Raw genomic sequence first — 8,653 nt, forward strand, 5'->3', positions numbered from 1 at the left:
AGCTCCAGGAGCAGGGTTGGATACCGCTGTTTTAGAGCATGTGAACACACACACACACACACATATATATATATACAAACAAACGCAAACGTGCACACACATACACACACACACGCATGCACCCACACATTCTCAAACACACGTACTTGCTGTACTCATCTACCCCACCACCCCCCTCCACCCCCCCCCACCCCTTCCTAAAGAAATATTTGAACTTTCGGGAGAGTTGCTGTTCCTGTGCAGCTTTCCCAGCTGTGTGAATGGGGTGGAGGGACGGCGCTGGGACCACATGGGGCCTGATTACACTGCTAATGAGGAAGTTGAGCCGCTCGCTCCTGTTAATGTCCGACCCCTCATTAGACCTGTTTCCTGGTGGGTGGACTCGGGGGAGGGGGGGGGGGGTGTCCTCAGGGTGTTGCCATAGGAACACGCCCACTGCTTCCCCCTCCTCACCCCCCAACTGCGGGGGCAGCTGGTGGGTGGCTTAAATAAGCTAGACATGTTCAGATTCAGCTGAAGACAATGACTTGTGGTGAGGACAAAAATGTGTGTGTGTGTATGTGTGTGTGTTTGTGTGTGTGTTTGTGTGCACACCTGTGTGTCTGTGTCTGTGTGTGAGTGTGTTAGTGTGTGTGTGTGTGTGTGTGTGTGTGTGCTAATGCGTGTTCTGAAGTGTGTGTCTGCACGTCCCATCTTGAATGAATTCTTTCTTTGGAGCCATTGTATTAGCATAAAAGAGGATAATTTTCCCATTTCTGAGCACACAGTGCGGCTCATTATCCGCGTTGTTTATTTTATAAGCCGCTCTTCGCTCGTCTTCGTCAGGGGCGTGAATAATATCGCCGGCTTCTGCGTGTTTGTGCTCGCGTCTCTCCTCCAAAGCTCTGCCAGCAGAAAAACAAGAGTCCATCCTGCCTGAATACTGATGGGCTCAAAGAAGAACAGACAGTCAAACCGCACAGGTAGACCCCAACACTGTACAGTTACCCTCAGATAGACCCCAACACTGTACAGTTACCCTCAGGTAGACCCCAACACTGTACAGTTACCCTCAGGTAGACCCCAACACTGTACAGTTAGACTCAGACAGACCCCAACACTGTACAGTTAGACTCAGACAGACCCCAACACTGTACAGTTAGACTCAGACAGACCCCAACACTGTACAGTTACCCTCAGACAGACCCCAACACTGTACAGTTAGACTCAGATAGACCCCAACACTGTACAGTTACCCTCAGATAGACCCCAACACTGTACAGTTACCCTCAGATAGACCCCAACACTGTACAGTTAGACTCAGATAGACCCCAACACTGTACAGTTAGACTCAGATAGACCCCAACACTGTACAGTTACCCTCAGATAGACCCCAACACTGTACAGTTACCCTCAGATAGACCCCAACACTGTACAGTTAGACTCAGATAGACCCCAACACTGTACAGTTACCCTCAGATAGACCCCAACACTGTACAGTTAGACTCAGACAGACCCCAACACTGTACAGTTAGACTCAGACAGACCCCAACACTGTACAGTTAGACTCAGATAGACCCCAACACTGTACAGTTAGACTCAGATAGACCCCAACACTGTACAGTTAGACTCAGATAGACCCCAGCCATCAAGTGTCTACACTCTGTGACAAGCATAGAGTGAGAGAAAGTGCTCATCTATAATCTATCATTGTTCACACACACACAAACACAGGCACACATACACGCTCTCACTTCATCAAATTCACACACAGACACAAACATAATCTCGTACATAAATGACATATGACCACACCTCAATAGGCCCTTTTGAGGTCCATCCCTGGAGGGGTTGGGGTGGGGTGGGGGGGGGGTAGTCCTGTAGGATACAGGTTTGGTAATTACCGCTCCTGATGTGCGGTTGGTGAAGGTTGGTGCGTCTCTTTGAGTTCCTGCTCTCTGTGTGCTCCATAGTCTTTGGCTCCACAGGAAGTGGACCTGTTTGCTCCTGATTAGAGGGGCTCAAACCTCAGCAACAGTCCGCCTACATCTCACCCACCCAGGGCCAATATGACGAACACAATACGAACATGAATGCATGTTTAGGAATTATAAATTTGACGACTTTATTGCTCATGTTTGTACCCACACAGGGTGTTGATTTCTCTTTGAAAGCTGCTAAATATCATACCTTGATGTTCGTTCAGAAGAAGCGCGGCGCGCGTGAGACGAGCTGGAATTCTTCCACGCGGGAGAGAGAAAAAAACCGCGTGGTCCGGGGAGATAGGAGGATTACCGCGTTAAACCCGGGACCGTCGCGCGGGGAAAATAAGCGTGCGTGCGGCGGCGGCGGCGGCGGCGGGTGGGGGAATCCCCCTTCGTCTGAATCTCCCCTGTGTGTGAGAGAGAGAGAGAGGTCGGGGGTTAGTCGCTGGCGGGTACTGCTGTTCCTGTGGCGCTTGTTTGTCTGGCCTAGTTTTTGATGAGCAAAGAGTCCCCCAGAAGAGTCGCTCGAGCGACTGTGCGATGCATCCAAAAAAAGGCGGTTTTGTCCACGCACCTGGAAAAACATATTCAAACCCTAACGGCACAAACTGAAGTTACGCTGACGTTGTACTGTTTGAACAAACGAGCGTGAATCCGCAATAGCTGCGACCGCACACGCGCATGCATCCACGCACACGCCCTCACACAAACACGTGACCTCTTCTTTGTCTCATCATGACCAACCTTTCCACAAAATCTTGTGCAAATCTGTGAATCCATTCGGGAGTTATGCGCCTTTTTGTGATAGGCCACGCCCATCGCCACGCCCCCTCTTGGTCAATCGGCCTGAAAGTTACTCAGCTCTACCTCTAGGTCATGACCAACCTCCATGCCAAATTTCAGCCTCCTGGGGCGAAAACTGTGGCCGCTATGGGGTGGGACACTTTTGTGGACCGACCGACCAACCAACCGACCAACCAACAGACAGAGCTATAGAGCTGCGGTTGCAGCTAATAAATGAGATATTGTGCCAAACTCAATTTTGCCGAACAGTTTTTCAGACAAGCGCGTCTGTCTGTTTTAAATACCCCGGGTAATTACTTTTTTCTTACATTAAAGTGTTCACTAAACCCCAAGATAAATTTCAATACTTACTTTTTCCAACAATTTATATAAACGCACCTCTGATTGCTTGAAATGTAAATCGCATGCTATGTAAATGAACAACATTGTCTTCAGAACCTTGTACAGAACCCTTCTGCGGTCGGCTGTACATGAACAGACAGCACGCTGCATTCAGGACTTTAAAAAAAAATCTAATTTGAAATCTCAACGGAATAATCAAAGTGGCACAAAAGGGCTCTGTGGCTCTTTATGTCTAATATAACGACTGAAAAAAAAAGATCATTTGGATTCTTTAATGGCTTTTATTACGAGAACCACCATAAACCGCCCTGGCCTTTACTCGTTTTAGTACATGCTGCATTATCGTATAATAAAAAGCGCGATATAAATAAAGTGTGTAGCTATTATTAGTGCAGGTAATGCTGCTGGCCACCAAACAGCAGGAAAAAAAGGTTGCAGTTTACAATCGCATAAGAAAGAGTAAATTATATCAGCCCCTTGCTGCTTGTATTCAAAAAGCACTGAGCGGTAAGTAGAAATGCACAACTTTAATAGAGCGCTCTCTTGGGAAGGCTAATAGTGATGCTTATTTAAATATAGTCATAATCATAAATAATAATGGCGAGCTCAACATGGATAATTCATATAACGTATGTGCGTACATTTATTTGCATGTACAAGTCTTATGCAAATAATGTACAGTATGTTTTTTTCTAATTTTGCTTTACTGTGTATGTGCAGCAATAACAGACGAAACAACAAAAGCAAGCATTCCTTTAATGAAAACGTTGCACTGGCGATAAATAAGGATGAGAAAGTGCATCCTCTCTCTCTCTCTCTCTCTGTCATCGACTCTCTCGCCTCTCCCATACACAGTGCTCCGGCGTTCCGGAACATTCCGCTAACATTCTGGAACATTCCGCGAACATTCCGGAACATTCCGCGCGCTGCTTTGAGTCAGGCCGTGACACCTCTGGCTTGTTTTTTAGGATAACGCCGCCCTCCGCTCCGTTGCTTTTTTTTTCTCCTCCTCCCCGGCCCCTCCTTTCTCCTTCTTTCTTTTTTTTTAAACTTCTCTCCACTACCGCGCTCGTTCACTGTTTTCTTTTTATCTCCATCTCTCCACCCTCGTCTCTGTACCTCGCTTCCTCCTCCTCTTTTCTTCTCTTCTTCTCCCCCCCCCCCCCCGTACCGCTCTCTGTTCCCTCTCTCCCTGTTTCTCTCGGTCCCCGCTGGCTTGGTCGGTTGCTGGTGTCTGGCCTGTGTTTGCAGAGCTATAGGGGCTTAGCTACATTAATTGAGTATGAGTGATTAATCCTGCCCCCCCCCCTTCCTTCTGCCCCCCTGCCCACCCCCAGTGCTCGTTGTGGCCCTCGCTGTCTGTGAAAGGAGCAGGAGAGAGATGTCACGGCCGCAGACAGGCAAACCAACGGCCGGCTTCATTTGCTCTGACCGCTTCTCCGTCGGGTCACCTCTCTGTCGGTTTTAGAAGAAAGAGAGAATGAGAGGGGGGGGAGAGGGAAGAGAGAGAGATGGATAGAGAGGAGAGAAAGCTATTGCCGTTGGAACCATTCACGGACCCGGGGTGGGGGTGTGTTTGAGATTATAATTATTTACAAACTAACTCAGTCCTTTTTTTTCATTTTTTCAATCAGCTACTCTGACCGGACATTGTGTTGAGTCCAGTCAGGGCCACGAACCGGGGCCGTGCGAATAATTTGAAAGCTGGACATTCCAGTCAAAACAATCGGCGTCTGGCATCATTAGTTTGTGTGTGTGTGTGTGTGTGTGCGTTTCCCCCCCCCCCCCACCTCACAGCCAGCTAGGCCTCCTGGGATGATAGCCATGGAAAGAAAAGAGGGGAGAGGCCCAAATAAAGTCTTGCTTTGGGCCCCAAAAACAAAAGGCCCGAGGCAGCCCTGCCTGGCTGTATCAGAAGCGTAGTGTGCTGTATAGGACTTTAATAACTCCACTGCATTTAGTGTCGAGGCCATTAAGGCCTGTTTTTTGATTGGTTGACCGAAACAGGGGGCTCTTCTCTGGTCCGTCACCAAAAGAACATTTTAAATCTTCGATACGCCTTCACCTCGGTTTGGCTGGTCTCTTAAACAAGAGTTTTCTAATCCTGATGATGTCAGTGTAAGGTGAAGCACTTTGTGCTTCCAGGACATCAACGCGCAAGTCAGCACGTACCCAGCCTTGCAACCGACTCAAAACAACAAAATCATTTTTTCATATTTCATATTTTCTGACTCATTTTACCAGCTGACATCGTTAGTGAGAATCACACTTAATTGAGTGGAATGAGACCCAGTCTTGCCACGAGATTGTGGCCTGGGATTTGTTTTTTTTTAATAAAATTTTTATCATGTATAGACCGTGGAAAGACAGGCAGAAAAAGTACTATTTTGATTTTATGAGCTGAAGTTGGGCTTTAAAGGCATAAATAATGACTTTGTTTCTGTGAGACTAACGAGGATTGCATAACGATGAGCTGCCTGTCTGTTGTGACTGCACCCAGCTGCCTGCTTTTCCATCCTGGGGTCCGTTCACTGTAATAAGTCCAAATTCGCGTCCTACGGGCCGCACACACCCCTTATCTCAGTCTTTGAATTTAAAGCTCCCCGAGGCTAAGCTTAAAAGTGTCCAAGCTTGCCAAAGCGGAGCGTTGAAGATGAGTTCACAGACATCTCTCTGGCTCTTTAAGCAGAGGGTTTGTGCTTTTTTTAAAATGCCAGGATGTACATGTCCATGCCCTGTGTGTGTTTGTGTGTGTGTGTGAGTATGAATGCGTGTGTGAGTGTGTCTGAATGTGCTGTGCTGTGATGTGTGTGGTCTGGAGATGTGTTAGTGTGTGCTGTGCACTGTGTGTTCTGGTGGTGGTGTGTGTTGTGAGTGCATCATCATGTGTGTATGTGTGTGTGCATATGTGTGTGCTTACATGTGTGCGTATGTCTGTGTGAGAGACGTTGACAGTGTTTCCCCTCAAGGTTAGCAGGATAGCATTTCATCCGACTGCAGTGGTGGCTTGCTATGATCTGCAGTCTGTGTGTCTGTGGCAGAACGACTGCAGTGCGTGGTCTTGTATGACTGAGGTCGTGTGTCTGTGTGTCTGTGTGTCTGTGTGCAAAGAGACACACAGACACACAGACTGCAGTGCGTGGCCTTGCCCTATGACTCTCCGCGGTCTGTGTGTCTGTGTGCAAGAGCGCTGCAGTGTGGTTTTGCCTAGTGTTGTGTGTCTGTGTCTGTGTGCAAGAGCAGGGCAGTGGGTCGTGGTCTTGCTGTCTGGTGTCTGTGGGTTGTGTGTCTGTGTGTGTGTGTGTCTGTGTGTCTGTGTGTCTGTGTGTCTGTGTGTCTGTGTGTCTGTGTGTCTGTGTGTCTGTGTGTGTGTGTGTCTGTGTGTCTGTGTGTCTGTGTGTCTGTGTGTCTGTGTGTCTGTGTGTCTGTGTGTCTGTGTGTCTGTGTGTCTGTGTGTCTGTGTGTCTGTGTGCAGAGACGCCCGTGTTTTTATAAGCAGACCTCCTCAGTAAGCTCCACCGCATCTCTCCTCTGTGGTAAATAATTTACCGGAGCTGCATTATTTATGCCCTGTGGATTATTAATACAGGGCAGTGTGCAGCACGAAATGATAGATCTCTCTATGTCTCCCAAAAAAACAAAAAAAAAAAAAAAACTATAAAACTTTGTTCAGAACAAAGCAGGGTTAACAAAGGAAGGAGAACAGGGAGACTCAGAGGCAGATAGAAACCACATCAATCCCAGCACGTGTACTCACACACACATACGCACACAGACACACACGCACTCACACACACACACACACACACACACACACACTCACTCACACACACACACACACACACACACACACTCACTCACACACACACACACACACCCACATACCTGCACACACGCACACACACATGCACTCATGCACGCACACACACACACACACTCAAACGCACACTGTGTGATCTGGAATTCTCTCGTCCGAACAGTACACGCTGCACACCTGATCTGGAATTCTCCTATTGCAACAGTGCACACTGCACACTTGAGAGGACATTTGGATGGACTAACAGGCATAGACAGGTTGACACATTGACATGTTGCCAGATATTCGGAGATGCTGATTTTGTTTTATTGTCAGTCATTTCTATCGTTGTGTTCCATAGCAGTCTCCTTTCTTTCCATCTTCTCTCTCAAGTATCTGTTATAATAGGTTTTTTTTTTTTCCAAATAAACTTGGAGGGGCCCATTCATTAAATATTACATCCTTGAACCATTTCAATTTGAATGACTGACTAACCCCCCCCCCAATTCCATTCATGCCCATACACCCTTCACCTCCTGCTTCATTTTCACCTCCTCGCACCAGAGAAGCCTTTAGCTAACTAAATGGAGCAGATCTGGGTGAAATACATATTTGTTTTGGATTCAAATACTTTTCTACACTTTACTGATCTTGTCTGGTGTATTGGAACCAATGAAACACTCTCAAAAAGTGCAAACCCCCGCATTGGCATGCTCAATTACACCAGGCAAGATCAACAGAGCACAGAAAAGTATTTGAATCCAAAACAAGAAATACGTATTTGGCCCAGGTCTGAACAGGAGCGAACAGTGTCCCCCCCTCCCTCCCCCCCTAGCGTAGCGCATCTTTCGCGTGTAAAAAAAGACGATGGCAGCCGACCTTTTCTCTGCATCTCCCGCTGGATAATTAAGCAGCGTTCCCAGACGAGCGGATAAGACGGCAGCGCTAACAGCTGCCACTCAGGCCCGGCGCTGCCCGGCCTGGGCCTCCCGCTCTCTGCGTGTAATTGGGTTTGGAGCCGTCGTCTCTGGCAGGCTGGGGAGGACATGACGGCTTCTCCTGTCTCCCGAAAATGAATGGAAGGAGAGGGGGGGAGATATGAATGGAGATAAGATCCGGCGATGAACGACCTCGGGGTTTTCCATCTGCGTTCGTCGCTAACGAGGTGTTGCCGGGGAGTTCAGTCGGTTAATAGGACAGAGAGGGTCCTGGCAGCACTCTTGGCGGTAACAGATTACACGTTCATCTGGATTATGTAATCAGATTGCAAAAAAAAAATGAAGTAATTGTAATTAGCCTAGAACACTTTGGAAAAATATTAATAATCTGATTACGGTTAGTTCCCTGAAGATAACGTGTACACGTACACAAGCAAACGCACAAAAGCACACCCCGTTTATACAAACGCTGACACCACACACATGCAATCACACACACAAGCCCCATACACACAGGAGGATGAGCCAGAAGTGAATGTATGTGTTGTAGCTACACATACAAAGAAACATACAAACTAACTACACATTTGTTTGAGTACATGCTAGGCAAATGAAACTGGATGTGATCCATAAGAAGTCACATTAGATTACACCTATTTAATAGCCCAGCAGAACAGTCATGTAATCAGTATCAGTATCAGGAACCAGAACATTTTCAAAGTAATCTGCCCAGCTCTGGATCCTGGTAAACGGGCTGTATTCAGTCCCACCGATGGGGTGTAAGATTGGGGGCTTGGGTAACACCGGTT

The 8,653-nt window shown here is 47.5% G+C and overlaps 1 protein-coding gene across 1 annotated transcript in view; it reads left to right on the top strand.

Moving 5' to 3' along the window:
- The window catches only part of kcnh3 (potassium voltage-gated channel, subfamily H (eag-related), member 3), a 135,978-nt gene that overhangs the window by 104,891 nt on the left and 22,434 nt on the right, over window positions 1-8,653 (top strand). The window lies entirely within an intron of this gene.

Source organism: Anguilla rostrata, chromosome 3 (assembly GCF_018555375.3).
Source record: "Anguilla rostrata isolate EN2019 chromosome 3, ASM1855537v3, whole genome shotgun sequence".
In the NCBI taxonomy this organism is placed as follows: domain Eukaryota; kingdom Metazoa; phylum Chordata; class Actinopteri; order Anguilliformes; family Anguillidae; genus Anguilla; species Anguilla rostrata.